Raw genomic sequence first — 20,863 nt, 5'->3', positions numbered from 1 at the left:
TCAATTTGAACACATAGGGCCATAATTATGCCAACGGCTATGATCACTTTGGTCCAATTAAATAGCTATAATAAATCTTAAACCATGAACTGATAACTCTAGTAATATAATAAATGAAAATAAGGCCTACTTTAACAATATAAATACTTTCATGGAACATACATGACTTAAAATATGAAACTGTCAATTAAAAGAATTACATATTGAGTACAACAATGAGCTGAGTGACGGCATAAAAAAAAAGGAGAGAACTTTGACCATGTTTCTAGGTGGACACATAGGAATGGAGCTACGAGACCATGGGGGGGGGCTGTACCTTCAGAAAGATAATAGCCAGCATATAAGGTATTCTCAAGGCGTCTACCCTATCCACTTTATCCTTTGCCGGGTACCAGTCTGTAATTCAAGACCTGGTAGAGTTTTGAAGAATGAACAACTCTGCATTAGAAGGACAAAAGATCTGTGGGTATCATCTTTGATCCAACTAAAAGTACATCTGAATACACAGTCTGCAGGATGGACTGTGGAAAAGACCTACTTGAGCTTGGGAATGCAATAAAGTTGGCAGATGAGGTTCTAGGTTGGCAGAGTTATTGTGCAGCTGCCTGCAGGAGGCACCATGGTGGGGGTCAGGCAGCTACCATGACAGCGCTGCTTGACTTCAAGTTAATAGCTGACAATTTATAACTGATACAAATGGCTAGATCTGACGATGGCGAGTTACTCAGAAGAGTCAATTACTTTGTCACGTACACACAAGGACTTGGGCACATTCATTAACACCCTTCCTTTTCCAGTATCAAAAGGGGGCAGGACTATACAGGGAGGCTTTGGTCGAAGGCCTATTATGGGAGTTTGCAAACAAGTGTTGGAGTAAAAGAGGAAGAAGGAAGGCGACGGGGGTGGAAGGAGAGTAAGACTTCAGGTGGATGGGAGAGGATGGTGAAGATGTGTCCAAATTAGGGAAAGGGGAGAGCAGTGTGAAGAGGGGAAAACTAGCAAGGGGGAAAAGGAGAGATTGAAGGTGAGACACAAGAGAAAGGAGGAAATTACTTGGAGAACAGTTTAAAAGGTACAGACAAAATCGGTGTAGGAAGATGAAGGCCACCGATGGAGGAACATTTTGGTAGAGGTACTGAGGAAGAAAAGGAAGGTGGAGGAAGGAAGAAGTGCAGAAGGTGGATCCTGAAAATAAGGTAAATACTGTGGAAGAAGGCATGTGTCCATTAAGAAGTATGCTGGCTGGCGCCCGGTTGTACATCTTAACCTAATAACTAGCCCATCAAAAATAGAGAGGGGTAGTGGAAAGACTAGGACGAGTGCAATACCCTGGGTAAACCAACTTGACCATGGTTTAACTCTCAACACCAAGCTGAGTGGGCCTCTCTTCGGTTTCTGGCCCTGCCAATGCATCACATCATCAGTTTCTGGCCCCTGCAAGGGCCTATCTTTGTATTCAAGCTCAGAACAGACAAATGGTCTTTCTGGCAAGGAGAGCAAACAAATATTGATGCCTAATAGGGCCAATGCGTCATCAATCCTAGGAGGGTCAACCCATGCTCACATAGAGCACTAGAGGGGGGACTAACTGGACTATTCACACTTGGAAATACAACACTAGTGAGTAATATTAGAATACGGAAAGTGGCCATGGGAATAAAGTCCTCTAGAAGAAAGGGGGACTCCTTACGGTGTTAGGAATGTCAGCAGAGGGAATGTTATGGGTGTGGAATGCGAACAGAGAACACTAGTAGAGAATGCAAGTTGTACGGTGGTTGGTGTAAGGGTGAGGACAGAGAGATTTGTTACAGCATAAAGATTAACTTAAAATAAATTGTCACACATACTGGCTGTGTTCTGGTTCACTTCCTTAACTGGTGATTAGTTGCAGCAATGACAAAGAGCCTGCACTTGCCATAGATTGTGGTTGCCCTGGCTGAGCAGGTACAAGGTTAGTTGCACAGTCGAATAGTGGCTCACTCTTCAGGCATGTATTGGGGAGTATCTGGGCTGTGCGTGAGCCTATGAGGACACATGAAGCACCCTAGCAGCATAGCCGTGCATGCACGCGACAGAACACGTGATCCAAGGACGCATTGTCCGGTGTTGCAAGTTGTTACCTGTAATTTTAGACATGATAAGGAGTTGACGTGTCTGTTGCTTAGCTATGTAACAAGCTGAAGGCCTTCAATGCGGGCCCTGTGCTTCGTGCTGTGCCCGTCCCACATGCAGTGTAGTGACTGAAAGAATTACTTGCACACATAAAGAAGGGAGAATGCAGTAGCAAGCACAATTGGCTGTTACTCTGAAAGGGTTTTTTTCATTGCACCTTAAAAGGGAGATTACAGACATTGGTCCCTGTGAACAAGGTGACAAATACCAAGAGCATGAAAATAGGGAAGCAACAGAAACTAATTGAAAGATTATGGCAAATATACCAGGCACTGGGTTATTCCTAGGTTATAAAATGGAAAGAAAGATTCCAGAAGTATATGTTGGCAATATATGGTCCTAATTATTTGTGTAAAAAGAAAGAGGCACAGTTCCATAGTCAAGGTAGGGCTGGACAACAATTTTTGAAATCTAGCTGAATGCATCAAGATGGGCAACCAGTTTTATATATGCATAGCCAAGATGGACAAGCATTACGAGGTGTAGGGGAATAACATTTTTGCTTGTTATCAATTTGCCATCAGACAACAGAAATATTGTGAGACCACTGAGGAGTTTGTTACAGCACTGTGAGGGTTGGCAATAAAGTGTTGTTTTGAACATTATCAGAAAGAGTACATTCTGCACAAGTTGATGATCAACAGATCATCAAGAGGTCCCCTCGTATAATGGGAACTAGCACACTCACACTTAAGCATCTATTTCCCATTAGAGAAACGGCCCTCCCACCTGGAGAGGCAGAAAAGTCAGAGGGCCGTTTCTCTAATGGGAAATAGTTGCTTCAGTGTGAGTGGGCTAGTTCCCATTAGACGAGAGGACCTTTCTGCCCCTCCAGGTCGGAGAGGACCTTTCTGCCTCTCCAGGTTGGAGGGCCGTTTCTCTAATGGGAAATAGCTTCTTCAGTGTGAATGGGCTAGTTCCAATTAGACGAGAGGACATTTCTGCCTCTGCAGTTCGCAAAGCCGTTTCTCTAATGGGAAATAGCTGCTTCAGTGTGAACGGGCTAGTTCCCATTAGACGAGAGGACCTTTGTGCCTCTGCAGTTCGGAAGGCCGTTTCTCTAATGGGAAATAGCTGCTTCAGTGTGAATAGGCTAGTTCCCATTAGACAAAGAGGACTTTTCTGCCTCTGCAGGTCGGAGGGCCGTTTCTCTAATGGGAAATAGCTGCTTCAGTGTGAATGGGCTAGTTCCCATTAGACGAGAGCACCTTTCTGCCTCTGCAGGTCAGAGGGCCGTTTCTCTAATGGGAAATAGCTGCTTCAGTGTGAATGGGCTAGTTCCCATTAGACGAGAGGACCTTTCTGCCTCTGCAGTTCGTAAGGCCGTTTCTCTAATGGCAAATAGTTGCTTCAGTGTGAGTGGGCTAGTTCCCATTAGACGAGAGGACCTTTCTGCCTCTCCAGGTCGGAGAGGACCTTTCTGCCTCTCCAGTTTGGAGGGCCGTTTCTCTAATGGGGAAATAGCTGCTTCAGTGTGAACGGGCTAGTTCCCATTAGACGAGAGGACATTTCTGCCTCTGCAGTTCGGAAAGCCATTTCTCTAATGGGAAATAGCTGCTTCAGTGTGAACGGGCTAGTTCCCATTAGACGAGAGGACCTTTGTGCCTCTGCAGGTCAGAGGGCCGTTTCTCTAATGGGAAATAGCTGCTTCAGTGTGAATGGGCTAGTTCCCATTAGACGAGAGGACCTTTCTGCCTCTGCAGTTCGGAAGGCCGTTTCTCTAATGGCAAATAGTTGCTTCAGTGTGAGTGGGCTAGTTCCCATTAGACGAGAGGACCTTTCTGCCTCTCCAGGTCGGAGAGGACCTTTCTGCCTCTCCAGTTTGGAGGGCCGTTTCTCTAATGGGAAATAGCTGCTTCAGTGTGAACGGGCTAGTTCCCATTAGACGAGAGGACATTTCTGCCTCTGCAGTTCGGAAAGCCATTTCTCTAATGGGAAATAGCTGCTTCAGTGTGAACGGGCTAGTTCCCATTAGACGAGAGGACCTTTGTGCCTCTGCAGGTCGGAGGGCCGTTTCTCTAATGGGCAGTAGCAGCTTCAGTGTGAATGGGCTAGTTTCCATTAGACGAGAGGACCTTTCTCCCTCTGCAGGTCGGAGGGCCGTTTCTCTAATGGGAAATAGCTGCTTCAGTGTGAATGGGCTAGTTCCCATTAGACGAGAGGACCTTTCTGCCTCTGCAGGTCTGAGGGCCGTTTCTCTAATGGGAAATAGCTGCTTCAGTGTGACTGGGCTAGTTCCCATTAGACGAGAGGACCTTTCTGCCTCTGCAGGTCAGAGGGCCGTTTCTCTAATGGGAAATAGCTGCTTCAGTGTGAATGGGCTAGTTCCCATTAGACGAGAGGACATTTGTGCCTCTGCAGGTCTGAGGCCCGTTTCTATAATTTGAAATAACTGCTTCAGCGTGAATGCGCTAGTTCCCATTAGACGAGAGGACCTTTCTGCCTCTGCAGTTCGGAAGGCTGTTTCTCTAATGGGAAATAGCTGCTTCACTGTGAATGGGCTAGTTCCCATTAGACGAGAGGACCTTTCTGCCTCTGCAGGTCGGAGGGCCGTTTCTCTAATGGGAAATAGCTGCTTCAGTGTGAATGGGCTAGTTCCCATTAGACGAGAGGACCTTTCTGCCTCTGCAGGTCGGAGGGCCGTTTCTCTAATGGGAAATAGCTGCTTCAGTGTGAATGGGCTAGTTCCCATTAGGCGAGAGGACATTTCTGCCTCTGCAGGTCGGAGGGCCGTTTCTCTAATGGGAAATAGCTGCTTCAGTGTGAATGGGCTAGTTCCCATTAGACGAGAGGACCTTTCTACCTCTGCAGGTCGGAGGGCCGTTTCTCTAATGGGAAATAGCTGCTTCAGTGTGAATGGGCTAGTTCCCATTCGATGAGAGGACTTTTCTGCTTCTGCAGGTCGGAGGGCCGTTTCTCTGATGGGAAATAGCTGCTTCAGTGTGAATGGGCTAGTTCCCATTAGACGAGAGGACATTTCTGCCTCTGCAGGTCTGAGGGCCGTTTCTCTGATGGGAAATAGCTGCTTCAGTGTGAATGGGCTAGTTCCCATTAGACGAGAGGACATTTCTGCCTCTGCAGGTCAGAGGGCCGTTTCTCTGATGGGAAATAGCTGCATCAGTGTGAATGGGCTAGTTCCCATTAGACGAGAGGACCTTTCTGCCTCTGCAGGTCAGAGGGCCGTTTCTCTAATGGGAAATAGCTGCTTCAGTGTGAATGGGCTAGTTCCCATTAGACGAGAGGACATTTGTGCCTCTGCAGGTCTGAGGCCCGTTTCTATAATTTGAAATAACTGCTTCAGCGTGAATGCGCTAGTTCCCATTAGACGAGAGGACCTTTCTGCCTCTGCAGTTCGGAAGGCTGTTTCTCTAATGGGAAATAGCTGCTTTACTGTGAATGGGCTAGTTCCCATTAGACGAGAGGATCTTTCTGCCTCTGTAGGTCGGAGGGCCGTTTCTCTAATGGGAAATAGCTGCTTCAGTGTGAATGGGCTAGTTCCCATTAGACGAGAGGACCTTTCTGCCTCTGCAGGTGGGAGGGCCGTTTCTCTAATGGGAAATAGCTGCTTCAGTGTGAATGGGCTAGTTCCCATTAGACGAGAGGACCTTTCTGCCTCTGCAGGTCGGAGGGCCGTTTCTCTAATGGGAAGTAGCTGCTTCAGTGTGAATGGGCTAGTTCCCATTAGGCGAGAGGACCTTTCTGCCTCTGCAGGTCGGAGGGCCGTTTCTCTAATGGGAAATAGCTGCTTCAGTGTGAATGGGCTAGTTCCCATTAGGCGAGAGGACATTTCTGCCTCTGCAGGTCGGAGGGCCGTTTCTCTAATGGGAAATAGCTGCTTCAGTGTGAATGGGCTAGTTCCCATTAGACGAGAGGGCCTTTCTACCTCTGCAGGTCGGAGGGCCGTTTCTCTAATGGGAAATAGCTGCTTCAGTGTGAATGGGCTAGTTCCCATTCGATGAGAGGACTTTTCTGCTTCTGCAGGTCGGAGGGCCGTTTCTCTGATGGGAAATAGCTGCTTCAGTGTGAATGGGCTAGTTCCCATTAGACGAGAGGACATTTCTGCCTCTGCAGGTCTGAGGGCCGTTTCTCTGATGGGAAATAGCTGCTTCAGTGTGAATGGGCTAGTTCCCATTAGACGAGAGGACATTTCTGCCTCTGCAGGTCAGAGGGCCGTTTTTCTGATGGGAAATAGCTGCATCAGTGTGAATGGGCTAGTTCCCATTAGACGAGAGGACATTTCTGCCTCTGCAGGTCAGAGGGCCGTTTCTCTAATGTGAAATAGCTGCTTCAGTGTCAATGGGCTAGTTCCCATTAGGCGAGAGGACCTTTGTGCCTCTGCAGGTCAGAGGTCAGTTTCTCTAATGGGAACTAGCCTTCTCAGTTTGAGTAGGCTAGTTCCCATTATTATGCAGGACCTGGCCACTAGGGGCAAAAAGGGCCATTTATCTAATGGGAACTAGCCTTCTCAGTATGAGTGGGCTAGTTCCCATTATTATGCAGGACCTGGCCACTAGGGGAGCAAAAAGGGCCATTTCTCTAATGGGAACTAGCCTTCTCTGTGTGAGTGGGCTAGTTCCCATTATTATGCAGGACTTAGCCACTAGGGGCAAAAGGGCCATTTCTCAAAAGGGAACTAGCCTTCTCAGTATGAGTGGGCTAGTTCCCATTATTATGCAGGACCTGGCCACTAGGGGAGCAAAAAGGGCCATTTCTCTAATGGGAACTAGCCTTCTCTGTGTGAGTGGGCTAGTTCCCAATATTATGCATGACTTAGCCACTAGGGGGCAAAAACGGGCAATTTCTCTAATGGGAACTAGCCCACTCACACTGAAGCAGCTATTTCCCATCTGAAAAATGGCCCTAACAACCGATGGTCCGTTTCACGGATGGGAACTAGTATCAACCGTAGTTTTCTAGTTCCCATTAAGAAACAGACAATAGCAACACTCTGCCTCCACCTCAACACGTGGGCTTCTCTGCGTCACATGGGTTTAAACGTCCACTTCATCACATGGGCTGCTCTGCATCAGGTGGGTTTCAACGTCCGCTTCATCACGTGGGCTGCTCTGCATCAGGTGGGTTTCAACGTTTATGGCCGTGCCGCACACGCCGAGGGAATTTCAGGGCAGATCCGGCTGCCACCATCTTCACCCTTATCCAGTGGTGGAAATTAAAAAAAAAAGGTGGGGGGTCCCACAAGGGCCGGGGTGGGGGCGGAGTTGAAGGGGCGGTACCCAAAGAGGCGGGGTTTGGTGGGGGTGGAGCTGGCAGTTGACCTCCGATCAAAGGAAATGCACAAAATAAGATTTTAAAACGGCGCAATTTCTTTCATGCTGCTTCTTTTCCAGACTATATATCAATTCCGCTTTAAACCACTTCCATGGCACTGGCGATGAGTTACTTCATTATGCGAATAATAGTTTTGACCAGTGTTGCTGAGTAAATATTCTTTAAAATGAACAATTTGCATCCCATTTTATGAAAAAAAAACCTCCCCCCTTGGGTACTATTCAAACATGGTCAGAAAAGGAATGAATTGCCGTTTACAACTATGGGCCACTTTTTTATTGGTGCCCGAGACTATTCTATGGCCCAGTCCGACCCGCACTTGTACAAGTGAGCAAACCGTACCATCCATCTGTGCACCTAAACTACCATCCGCAATGTTAGTCTACGCTGTGATCTGAGCTCCTACAGAGGATTATTCTAAGCAGACTTAAAGAATCATTAAAAGGAGCAATTACTCTAGCTAATGTTATGTTATGTTAAAGGTACTTGTATAGCGCACCGTCACCAACGGAATTGGTCCCCAGGTGCTCTGGTGGATCTGTAAACAGGAAGGGCGGGTAGGGTTAGTCGGAAAGAGGGGAGAAGGAGAGTGGGAGAAGTGGTGTGCTGTTGGCAGCTTCAGCTCGGTATACACCGAGTGCTGGGCTTTGGTGCTAGCATCGGATCGGTTAAGGCCTCAAGTGCTGTGGGTGAAGTTTATGTGTTGTTGATGTGGTGTGGTAAAGTGCGTGCGGATTGCTGGGAGAGAGATGGTTGTGTGGGTTTAAGTATGCAGAAGATTGAGGGTTGTGTTAGTGGGGTCTGTATCCTGATTCATGTACTTATGGTTCCGTTAGAGTTGTATACCTGTAGGTTGGGTTGTTGCTGGTTCCTCGTGGGCCGACTCGCTTTGGTGTTGTTGCACTGATCCAACTGTATCCTATTGAGTATAGTTTAGATTGGTTGGTGCGTCTGAACCTAATCTTCGGTTGTGGGGCTGGGTAGGTAATATCTATTCTCAGGTTATCTAGTGAGACCCTGGTCGGTTAAGGCTTTGAATGATTCAGGGTCAGAGTCGTGTTGATGTGTTGTCCTAGTGGATCCATCTTGGTGAGCCTGTGTATTCAGTCGTTCGTAACCTTCTGTCCTGACTGGTTCATTGGTTTCCGTGGGGTGAACTTCCTTGGGACCATTGTTTAGTTGTAGTTTTTGTGTGGTGGGGCATTGTTTCCTGCTGTGTGTCAGTGTGCAGTGATGAAACATTCTGTTTCTCACCCATTGGATTGGGGCTCGTGGTGCCGTGCTTCCTTTCCCTCTCTATATTTTGTCCTTAGGGCTGTTGGGGAATGTAAAGGTTATGGTCATGGTCCTCTTGATAATTCGTCCTAGTGTTTTTTTTTATTAGTTTGCTATGTTTACTGTCTTTGATCGTATTGCGGCTGTCTCCCGTTTGATCGTTTCGTATGTCGTGGGGTATTTACCTTGGCTTTTCCCCATTGATTGAACGGTGTGTATTGCGGATGCTCTACGTTCATTGATGTTTATGTAGGTGCCCCTGTGACCGGTCTTTTCAGTTATGACGCGAAGAGCCAGGTTTTGAGTAATTTCCAGAATAACAGGTGGTTTCTTTTGTTCCGTATGTACTTTGGGAGGTCGTTCCAGGTTTTCGGGGCTTGGTGAGAGAAGGAGGATCCTCCAAGTTTTCTTTTTTTTGTAGGGCTTCGGTTCCAGGCGGATGTCCATGCTTGATCTGAGCGTTCTTGTTGGTTGATGTAGGCGCAGTTTGTCCCTTAGGAACTCAGCGCCTTCGTTGTGTACTGCTCTGTGCGTAATGCACATTATTTTGAATTTTAGTTGTTGTTTTATTGGTAGCCAATATAGTGTTTTCAGCGCTGGTGCGGTGTGTTCTCTTCGGGGTAGTTTCAGAAGTAGTCTGGCTGCTGCGTTTTGAATGCATTGTAGTTTTTTTTTTAAGAGTCGTTCGGGCATGCCTAGGTATAGGCTATTGGCATAGCCTACTTTGGACATGACGAGGGCGATGATGGTGGTTGTTTTGTTGGTGAACGATTGGAACGGTAAGATTCTCTTTGCCACTCGCAGGAGGAAGAAGCATTTCTTGAGGAGAGCGTTTACTTGTGGCTGTAGCGTGAGATTGTTGTCCATCAGAACCCCTAGGTTTTTTACAATCGGCGCGGGTGCTGTGGTTGTCCCGAGTTTCCTTGGCCAAGGGATGAATTGGTTTTCTCCTCCATTTTTTTGTGACAATCATTATTTCAGTTTTGCCTGGGTTGATTTTGAGGGAGTTTGAATTCATCCAGAAGTATACATCGCGGAGGCAGTATACATCGGAGAGGCAGTTTTTCTTTGTGGGTTGTCTTGTATTTTTGAAGATTATTTGTGTATCGCCTGCACAGTGTTTGAAAGAGCAGATAATCTGTGGGGAAATCCTGGTTTAAACCGAGGGATTGTCCTGCAACCTCATTCTTAAAACATTCTGATTTCTGTTCGCCATAAGCAACGTTTTCTTTTACTTGAACCACACCCGGCACAGCTCCTGCAGCTCCCCTCTGAAAGCAGTTGTGTGGCTGCATCGTGTGGGATAGTTTCAATGATAATAGGGGTATTTATTTATTCATGCAATGTTTGACGGCTACCTGTTTATTTTTTTTTATGCAATGTTTGTTGGATACAAGTATCCGACAAACATTGCATAAATAAACTGGGTCGTGGCGGAGGACTAACTTCTTCTGGTGACCCTGTGCACCCTGCATGGGGTCACCAGAGGAAGTTAGTTTGCTTTTCCTGTAGCTGAGACCTGTATCAAAGTCCTGCTGTGTACACATAGGGGGGCGGAGCCATCAGAGCGCTCATGGCAGCAATGAGCTGCTCTACCCCCCCCCCTACTCTGTGCCGCCACTGGCGCTTTCTTTTCTTTCTTTTTTTTCCAAAGTAACCCAGCGCAGAGCTTGGGTTTGGGGTTTGCAGCGGCTGACTCTGGCAGGATTCCACGATCCGGCTACACATCTGGTGCCGTATCTCGGATCCAACGAGAGCCGGCTCAATGACCAGTGCTGCCGTTATCTGTGCAACACGGCTTTCACTCTTATAACAGCAATGAGCTCACTACGACAGCATGCAGTTCCCTTGGTATGATTTCTGTAACTTGACTGCCTTTACGAGGTGAGGGGTTATGAACATTGCAGGAAGGTGTGCCTGACTTTACCGCTCAGTGCTGCCAGGCAGTGCATTGAGTTGTACCGGCCAGAGTCTCTACCACAAGATGTCTCTTGACCCTCACCCCCATATTTCTTTCTTTCTGTATAGGACCGACTTCCTTTATTTCCCTGCGACTTCCTTGATTTACCTGGTTGTCTCACTGACTAGGTGCCTGCATGTTGCTTTGCTAGTATACTGTGAAAATGCAAACTCCTATGTAGTCTTGCCAGCAAGATAACCATGAGTATTTAGCCCTAAGAAATAGCCATACTGTAGGCAGAGGTCTTCAATCTGTGGGGCGGGTGATTCAGGATAGCGAGAAAAGAGAAAATACATGCTCAGTCAGTGCAACGTGATGAGGGCGCGGGAAATAAATGCAGCCTGGAAGAGCTCTTTCCTGAATTTGGATCGCGTGTCCATGCTGCATTGTTGCTTCCTGCTGGTGACGCCAGCGTCTTATTGCCTGGTAAGGGATGCTGCTTCTCGCTCTGACCGCCACACCACAGTTGGATGGAGTGCCGGGAAGCAAGCGTTTCAGGCCTTTGTCGGTCCCTCTGCTTCCCTCTCCCCCTTTGGACCCACGAAGGCTAACGCACGGTGAAAGGTGAGCATGGGGGCTGGATGACTGCAATGCTGGTTCCCCCGGGACCCCTCTCCCTCTGTGCCCCCACCTTGCTTGGGCATGGGGGAAGAAGAGGCGAGCAGCGATGGAAGCACACATTGCCAGTGTTGTATGATATCCAGCTCCCCCACACCAGATTGCTGGGCTATCCAGCAATCTGCCGTGGGGTAGCCAGATATCATACAACACCGGTCCCCTCTGCCTCGTCACCCCTCTGGTCCATGGGACAGCGCTGGCAGGGTCCGAGATCCGGCATCAGATTTCTGGCCGGATCTCGGGACCTGGCCTGCCTCAGCCATGACCAGGCTTTATCAAGCCCCCAGCTTTGCAGAGGGAAGCTGGGGGCTTGGTGACCTAATCTAATCAAGGCTCCTTTCCCCAGCCGTCACTCGCGCTTTTCTTGGCTCTGTTTGCTCATCCCGTTTGTTTTTTCTGTCCTGAAAGGGACACCACGGAAATCAAGGGGCCGTGAACATCACTGTGGCGGGGAGGGGTGTGGTCACTGTTGAAAGAAGGCATTCTACATGCTGGACACATTATTGTTCAAATGTGCGTTTTACACATTCAAAGGAAAGTAATTTCCAAACTCAAAAACGCGGCATAAACTTGCGTTCACTAGTTTTCTTTGAGATGTGTTATTTATTTATTATTATTTTTTTCTGAGCACCACACCAATACAATTTGTGTGCCCCTTGCGTTGTGTTTTATCACAGGTTATATTCATAAAGATGTTATGTTTACAAATAAATGCTTCCATTGTGCTGACAGCAGTTATTAGGAAATTAAACTGGGTTCATGGGTGCCAAACGGAGGCAAAAATACCCCAACCCATCCCTTGGCCAAACACATTTGAAGCACTTATTTTTTTTTTTGAGCTACCCTGGGAGCCATCTACTATAGAGCAAGTCTATGCATCCCATGATATACTAAACTCACTGCATTACCAACAGTACATTTGTTGCACCGCTGCCACAGAATTGATTTAAAGTGGAATTCATGTATATCATCCTGCTGTGGAGGCCAGGCCTTCGCCTGCATGTGGCACCATATGTTGCTGAGAAGCCAGGGGCCCTCCTGTATGGCATGGCAGCAGCGGCAGTCTGCTGCTATTTCAGCGCTGTCACCTAACTGCAGTATAAGCTACATGGCTATTACTCGATGTTTCCAAAAGTTGGCTCGTGAGTTAAGAACTACTGTGTCGTAGTCTATGTAAGATATGTAGATGAATGATTTTAATGCCAGCAGGCTGGACTTCACAACTGTTAAGGATAACCTATAACAAGCTGATGCTCTTTCTCTCGCTTTGCTCGCTGTATTATTTTGTTTTGTCTCTGTGACTGAGTATGAGTTACGTTTTCGGGTATGTGCTCTGGACTGCTCTCTACCAGCTGGGGTGGACTGGCCTACAGGGAACTTTTGGAGATTTCCCGGTTGGACCCTGCACCCTAGGTCCCGTTTGTGTGCGGGGGAGGATGTGTGCCGACTGGCAGAATGTAGTGCGCACATATTGGTACGGTCAATCTGGTACGTTTATAATCTTTTTTTTAATTGTACTTTTTCAATTGCAGGAACACAAATTGGCTTAATCACCCCATCTTGGACAGCAAAGTCCCCACCAGCAATGGCACCATAAAAAATCCTGACATCTGTATTAGAACTTTCCGACGGTAAGAATATCTTTTTTCAATTATTTTTAAACATCTGTATTTTGCTGTGGGTGATGGTGGGGTCATTTTAAAGGTATAGTAGGAGTCACAACCAGGGATTTCAAACCTATTTTCGAGGCTGTTCCTTTCTCATGTCCAGTTTGGGGCGGTACTTAAAGTTCACGTCTCATGTGGGAGTTGCATTTGCAGTGCACTGTGTTCTCTCTCCTGGTTTCCCAGCGTTACGCCCTGCTTACTAGCTGATGCCTAACACCCAAGAGCTGGTTTTAACCCCTGCTCATTTTTGAAGTCTCAGGTAGACCCATGTATCCTTGACTAACTGTTTCATTGCAGCAGCATCACTCCAAGCGTCGGTGTGTCAACCTAACCACCAGTGTCCCAGCAAGAAAAATCCAGTGAAGCACTTGACCCAGTGACGCAGGCAAGTTAGGATTTCTTCTCCCTATGTAATATTGGTTGAGTAGAAGTGCTAAAGGTTTATATCGTCCCTGTGCAATGTGCATTCAGGTGTGGTTTTCGCCGGTGTGGTTTTCGCCGCCCTCTGGCCTAGTCCAGGACCACACTTCAACAAAAAATTAGAGCTAGAACTTCACGATCTTAACGGGGAGTCTTCTGAGACTTGCTTCAATGTGGTGTTTGTTTTAAATCCAAGCAGCATTTCTGACCCATTACTGCTGAGTTTGTTTTTCCCCCAAGCTGTTCACATGGTTTTGTTTTTCGCCCCCCCCAGCCTTTTCACATGGTTTGTTTTTAAATCTTATGTGGTGGTTTCTCAATTTAAATCTTTTAAAGCATTTTTAATTTTTGAAAACTTTAAATTAACGTGGGGTGTTTGCAATGTTTTCAGAGTCAGGCGCCTTTTTTAGATGGATCATTGGTACGAAGTGAAGAAAATATCTTTTTCACTGTACCGATTGGGGGGGGGGGTCGATTTAGAAAGACTGCTCTGTGAGCGGTCTTTCTAAATGGAATGATCATACTTGTTAAACCCCTGTCACACATAAGTGCGTGCAGGGGCTGCCAGGCGCTGTGAGACCCAGCAGAGTCGTCACAGGAGGCAGAGGTGTGTTTTGGACTGTGTGTGCACATGTGGGTAAGATGCGTGTGTTGGGGGAGGGAAATTGGGGATTCGGGGTCCCCCCTGATAGACGAGTTAATGAGCGGGTGGGGAAGGATGGGGGCAGTATGTGAATTCCGCACTTTAAAGTCAATACAAAAACGGCCGGGGAAAAATTAGTCTTTCTTTGTGTTCGGGCTTTAAAATACAGAAATAACACATAGAACTGGATTGTTTCCTAGTGCCCAAAGATGGTAGAACTGGATAGTTTCCTAGTGCCCAAAGATGGTAGGAATCTCAAACGAAAAGCGGAAGGAGAGGTGGAAACGGACACGAGAAATGTAAAAACGATGTATTTTTTGTGTTTTGGGTTCGCATGGATCACAGTTGCTGACAAGTTAAGCTGCAGTGTGTGGTTTGTGGTGCTACGTTAGCAAGCCTGGAGCCAACAATTAAGGCGCATTTGGAAACAATACCTTAGCAAAAAAGACCATAGATTTGTTTGTACAGCAGCTACAAGGCATACACAAGAAAAATACACTGTTAAAACGTGGCCTCAGTACCTGCAAATGCTTTGGAAGCTTCTTACCACATTATCTGGGGGCGGGGTGCCCTTTACAGATGCTGAGAGTAATTCTGCCAACAATTCTCACCGTCAACCGGGTAATGCTTAGTGACGGTGCAGCAGAGAAATGCAAAAGTATCTTTGACACCACAATTTTCCGCCGCATCACTGACCTGTCCTCTTATATCAGTACAGAATTTATATCGTGCTTGAAATATTGGAGAAATATTTTGTAAAACAATTCAGGGCAGAGCAACTGCATCTATAGTCATAGACATTATTAACTACTTCCTAAGTTCCCACTGCCTAAAGTGGGAGGTGTGTGTTGGTATTTGCTTGGATGGTGCTCCTTCAATGTCTGGTGCTAGAAGTGGGTTAAAAGCAAAAGTGTTGATAGTAGCACCACATATATTGTGGACACACACTGCGTGATCCCCGGGAAGCTTTGCCTGTGCGCAATGTGGGGAATGGATTCTCAAGAGGTGCTGACTTTATTTGTAAAGATTGTGCATTTTATTAAGATGCACCCCACAGGAGCCCACCTGTTTGCCACATTATGTGCAGAAATGGGAGCTGAACACGATGCTTTGTTTCACATGGAGGTCAGGTTGCTCTCCATGGGGAAAGGTTTTATATTGTGTTTAGGAACAAAGTGAGGCACTTTCTCCTGGGTTTAGACCACAAGAAAGAAGAGCCTCTGTGTGATTCACACTGGCTTGTACTGTTAGTTTACTATGGTGCCCTCTTTGAAAAGCTACATTTTCTAAACCTCTCCCTGCAAGGCACAGAAAAGAAACCACATCATTGGCTATGAACGCAAAAATGTCAGCATTTAAGAAGTTGGAGCTTTGGAGGAGGCGGAGGAGGGTTAATGTCTGCATTCCGACGCGTTTCATTATTAGCAGATGCTCTTGAGGAGGGAGTATGATCTTTTCATTTATTGCTGAACTAATGGGAAACCATCTCAGAACCACTCTCAAAAGTACTTTCCAGAGGACCATTGTAGCATCAATGACTGAGTGGTTCGGTTCAGCCTTTCCTATCGGACGTAGGGGCCGGCCCACCTCCCAATACACCGCCAGGAGGAACTAATGGAACTTCAAAGTGGCCGCCTACTGGAGAGTCAATTCAAAAAATTGTCCTTGGGTGGATTTTGTCAAAATGCAGTTTCCTCCATTTATCCAAATGCAGTCAATGTACTGTTAGCTTTCAGCACCTCGTACCTTTGCAAGATTGGATTTTCAACTTTTGCAACCCTAAAGACTAAATATTGGTCAAAGCTGGAAGAAAGCCAACCAGAGGTTATTGCAAAAATTGAACCCAATAGTGATGGCTGGCTGCTGAAAGGCAGGCCCATAGTTCACACTAGCTCTCCAGTATGCCACTTTTAGTCACGTCCTCTGTAGCAAAAAATTCTGAATGCTGCGTTTACAAATATTTGCCCTCTAATTTGAGTTATTGCAAGCAATGATTTTGAAAGAATGTTGTTTGGCACCCACACCTCCATTTGGCACCATTCTACACCAGATAAACATTTTGGAGTCCACGTGGATAGAGGGGCCCAAGCCAGGCACCTTTTTCTTAGGGAGTTCTTGGGGGTGAAACAAGTTTGAAGACCACTGCCTGTAGAGTGATTATCTTGTTATCAAGAAAATGTTTTTAAAAAAAAAAGATAAAAAACCTAATTGCTATCTTGTTGGCACCACTATATGTTAACATATATTTTGATTGCTAGTTTGGATGAGCACTTATCCTCCCTGGTCCCTAGGGGACAGTGCAGGTGTGGGCTTAAACGGCAGAAGCTTAATGTACTAAACAAACCTTTGAAAAATCCCTGGTTGCTTTAAAGTGGTCCATTATCCACGTGCTTGCTGTGCCCTTGTGTGTGGCGTTGCTATGTGTCCGGTACAGTGCATATACAACTCGTACACATGACAGCACCTTCAGTGGGTAGGAGCGAAATCATTCCAGTGCTTTACTGGGAAGGAAAGAGTTGCACGGACCCAGCGATACTCAAGATTTGACTCTTGTCGTCTGCTTAAGAACATTGCAGTGTCGCATAGCCCCTGTGAGAATGTGTCTCTTGTATATAGAGGGCACAATGCTTGTAATTTTCAATAAGTTGCCCAGACAGCTGCATGCCAGTGCACACACCTGCTGTCATAGATTTCCCTTCTGTGGGGATTGTTGTGTGGCTTGTGCGAAGCGTGTGTGACTTTCGCAGCATCTTTAATGTTGGTTAATTCTGAAGCAGGGTGCCCTGTGGCAATGTTTTGTTTGGCTAGCATGAAGGCTGGCTACGTTTTGAAGTGTGTGGCAGACTGAGCCGCTGTTTGGTACAGGGTGTGCTGCACACACCGCCAGGTGTAGTCTCAGGCTGGAGATGGTTGAAACACCATGATGAATGAGTTATTTGATTCCTGCGTTCCTCCTTCTGGTGGTACATGCTGCTTTGGGCTTAGATTTGCTGTTGTGATTCGGCGCACAGCGAATGGTTGCAGATATTGGCCATCCAAGCTCTCATGAAGAAAGGAGAGAAAAAGGCTCCTCTAACCAAGAATGGACAGATGCCCCCCCATCTATTTATTTCTCTTAGCAATGCTTGCAACCTGATCATTGTTTTCACTTAAGCCATTGAACACCAGCCAACCAAAAAAAAAGGTGGCATCCATTAATTTTCCAGCAACTGAATTCGCATTAAAGGAGATTTTCAAGCGAACTGTCTGGCATTCAAAGACTCATTTTATATTGTAATGCTTTTAAATATAATTTTTTCACTGCTAGAAGTTACGGATGCTATACCCGCGAGGCAGAGCTTTTTACGCCATTTATTTTAAAGGGCTTGTTCACCCCCCGTTTACCATTGCCTTTTTGGTTCATAGTAGAGTTAGTTGTGCCAGCCTTTATGCGCAGGGGACCGTGTTCTAATTCCCCTAATGACTCATGCTCTACTCATCTACGTTTAGTTTGTTCAACAATTTGGGGAAATCGCTACATGATTTAATATATACAAATGTAAGTTTCAGGGACTCTGGATTACTGCATGTTCTAGTTATACTTATGTGACAGTCTGTATATAGGTTGATGAGGTTACCGGAGGGATTGTATTGCCCCTTCAATGCGGTTTGCTTGACCTCAGCAGTTAATTGAAGATAGTTTGCCTGTAAACTTTATTGAATGCTTGCTAGGGATAGTGATCCCTATCATTAATTTTGAAAATATCTTTTTTGATCATTATTTATGATAATCTGGGGTGAATGCTTTTTATGGTTTTTCTTTTTATCTAATGATGGGACCAGTTCATTCTCGCTAGATGATGTTGAGCTATTTTCTTGCTTGTCTGGATTTTTCAGCAGCCTTGTGTATCAGAACTGGCACGGTAGCGGGAATTTTCTGACCTGGGCGTGAAAGGAGTACTGTGAATTGCTTTGCTATTTGAAAGTGGGAGGTCACTTTCTTCCCTTAAGGCAGTGGTCTTCACGTCTTTTATGCGGAGCCGCCCCCCCACTTGAGTAAAATAATTTCTGCACCCCGCCACAAATTCTTATATTTTCTATAAAAAAATCACCATAATCCTTCAAGCCCCCTACCAACTGGCATCCTTTGGGCCACCCAGTTTGAAGGCCTCTGCCATAAGACGCCTTAGCTGTTCAGCATACAGATGCCCCCTTTTCGTGGGTGGGGTGACTCCTTCCCAGGACCACACAATGACTGTTATACGGATCAGGCTGATTGCTTTCAAACCGTTGCCAAGTAGGGGATAAATGCCCCTACTGGCCGCCCCTCTCTGGCTTTAATGCTGTTGCTGCTCCAATGCCCCCACAATGTTCCACACAAATAGTCCCTGCCTTCCTCAGATAGGTGCACCCGACCCTCTACGTAATAGGTTATCTACATGTATTCAGCCGTGGTGCATGTGTGAGAAACCATGCCTCTGCAAAGTTTACCCATGGCTTGGTTTACTTTTTTTGCAGGATTTTTCCACTGTTATGAGTGCTGCACTAGTTCAGCTGTAGTGCATAATTTATTGCACATGAGCGATGCTTATGGGGGTGGGGACTTGTGACCCTTCTGGAGGATAGTGCCTGGCTCATATTGGCAAAGGCCTTCTGCTAAGGTGTAATATTTACTTTTTGTTCCCCCAGAAAAGATCTCTTTGGTCATGGGTTCTGTCAATGCATACCCTCCGATTTCCTGTACATGTTGCTGTCTGCAAGGTGGGGCTCTCTATGGTTGATATTTACATTTAAGAAACTGAAACATGTGTTTGTCTTTTAAAGGACACACACAAAATGACTGCATCATTTTAGGTACAAGAGCTCTGCAGTTAGACCGTATTGCCTCTCCAGAACACACACCTCTAAATTTGCGAACAGATGCAACTAGTTAAAGCCACAATGGTGGAAGTCTTGGAGGAAGTTAACCAAGCACCAAGAGACACTTCGCTCATAAATCGGGACACATCGGGCAGGAACATCCATAGCAAGCCCACTATAAATTAATGGTTTTGGGTACAGACCTGGTTCACAAATACTTGGTACATACTAAATTTACATATATTTTATTTCTTCTTTTAGGCAATAACTCAAATCATCATGGCACTCTTTGATTCAGACAATTCTCTGTGCATTTGAAAGGATGGGGAATTTGAGCCTTTGCAATTCCTGGTGAAGTTAATTGGAAATTGCTGATAGAGGGTATCGATGAAAGTAGAAGAGAAATACATGAAGAAAAGGATTTCAAGGAGTCATGCATTTCTAGTTAGGTAAGCAATGTGTTTTTTTTTCTTTCATCTATTTGATGTTTGGGGGAGGAGGGTACATCTGACGTCCCCATGTGGAGTCGTTCCCCTTTTTCACACATACAGATGAATGCTACACAATGCCCACCTCATTTACAGCATCTCTTTCCTTTAGAGTAACCGTAGATGGTCTACTGATTTCTCTTATGTTATTGGCGAAGCGCTATGGGTTGGACACCCCCGGGGACTGTAGTCCAGTTCAGAGTATGTGTGAAGCTAGGACAGAGAATGGATTGCTATTGGCGAATCGCACTCTACCTCCTTAAAGTTAGGCATACAGTCTTTTAGAAAGAAAGTAAAACAATATCATCGGGGTATTCATCTGTAGGTGAATTTATTCCCATAAAGTCAGCCGACACAAGTTTCGACCTTAGCCGTCTTCAAGGCCTTGAAATTGAACACTTGGTATGGTGACCAGGTTTGGAAGTTGATTGTGAAAATATCTTGAAACAATTTTCTTATAGTACTTGATTATTAAAGGGTTGAGTCCCGAGAGACCGTCAATGGCTGGCGCATTGTGCTAAAAGTTTTTAGTGGTGCTTGGACATCCTGGATTGGTTCCCCAAATCGAAATTCCTAAACTATTATTTTTTTTTTTTTACACATTAGATGCAATCCTGAAAATGTAGTCCACGGGTTGGGGAACTAATCTAGGATGTCCAAGGTTGAGCGCGATTCGCAAATACCAATCCGTTTTCTGTCCTATTCATTCAAGTTCTTTATGCGTAGACCTTGTGGAATTGGTGATGCAGCTTGCCACTATTTATAAATTATAGTGGTCACGGCGCACTCTCAACGGTATGTACCCATACACATTGTTATATGTGCAGCTACATGGGTAGCTGCATGGGGAGGGGGGAAAGCGCCAAGGAGAGCAAGAATAAGCAAAACTCCAAGGGGGCGGATAGGGTCACGCTTAAGGGGAGTCACCCCAGTGTACAGCTCAGGCAAAATGTTTGTTGTATTGTAGTCACATTATGAAGTTTCAACTTGCCTTTTTCATACCCACAGCCAAGAAACAATATTAAGACACAGGAAACATTTGATGAAATAACGAAAAGCTATAATTGAGGCATTAAAAAGAAAGGTAGAGGAGAAAAAGCAGCTACTGGTGGAATCTGGAAAAAGAAGATGCAGTGAAAAAAACAAGAAAATTATATTGTAAAAGCTGATGGGTGAAAACTGACTATTCCAAAATGTATTAATGGCTGTTCACAAAAGCTGGAAACCCTTTTTGGCAGGGATGGCTAGTGTTCTTCATTCCTTCCTCAGAACCTGCCTATTACTTCACCTGAACAGTTGATAGACAAGCATTAAATCAGCAGATGTCTGTGTAATGTTGCAGTTCCCAGAGATGTAGCTGTGCAACAACTGCAAAATATTGGACTATAAAGTAACCTGTCAATTGTCTGCTTCAAATGTTTTGTCGGACAGATTGAATTTGACAAGCTCAACTCTATCACCACGTCTTCTTAACAGTGTGTTCTTGTTACAG

The 20,863-nt window shown here is 45.8% G+C and overlaps 1 long non-coding RNA gene across 4 annotated transcripts in view; it reads left to right on the top strand.

Moving 5' to 3' along the window:
* The window catches only part of LOC138453792 (uncharacterized), a 38,798-nt gene extending 18,336 nt beyond the window's left edge, over positions 1-20,462 (top strand). For 2 of the 4 annotated variants that reach the window (XR_011260527.1, XR_011260528.1), the window contains exons 2-5: positions 12,847-12,945; positions 13,279-13,366; positions 19,145-19,332; positions 20,380-20,462. This is a non-coding gene — a long non-coding RNA (uncharacterized lncRNA). The remainder of the gene's footprint in view (positions 1-12,846; positions 12,946-13,278; positions 13,367-19,144; positions 19,333-20,379) is intronic. The other 2 variants (XR_011260529.1, XR_011260530.1) reach the window with 2 other exon arrangements.
* The last annotated feature ends 401 nt before the right edge of the window (positions 20,463-20,863 follow it).

The sequence above is a fragment of the Ambystoma mexicanum genome, chromosome 4p, assembly GCF_040938575.1.
Source record: "Ambystoma mexicanum isolate Mex_15411 chromosome 4p, UKY_AmexF1_1, whole genome shotgun sequence".
Lineage (NCBI taxonomy): Eukaryota > Metazoa > Chordata > Amphibia > Caudata > Ambystomatidae > Ambystoma > Ambystoma mexicanum.
Note: the sequence above shows the minus strand (reverse complement) of the source record. Positions and strands in the feature narration are given on the sequence as shown.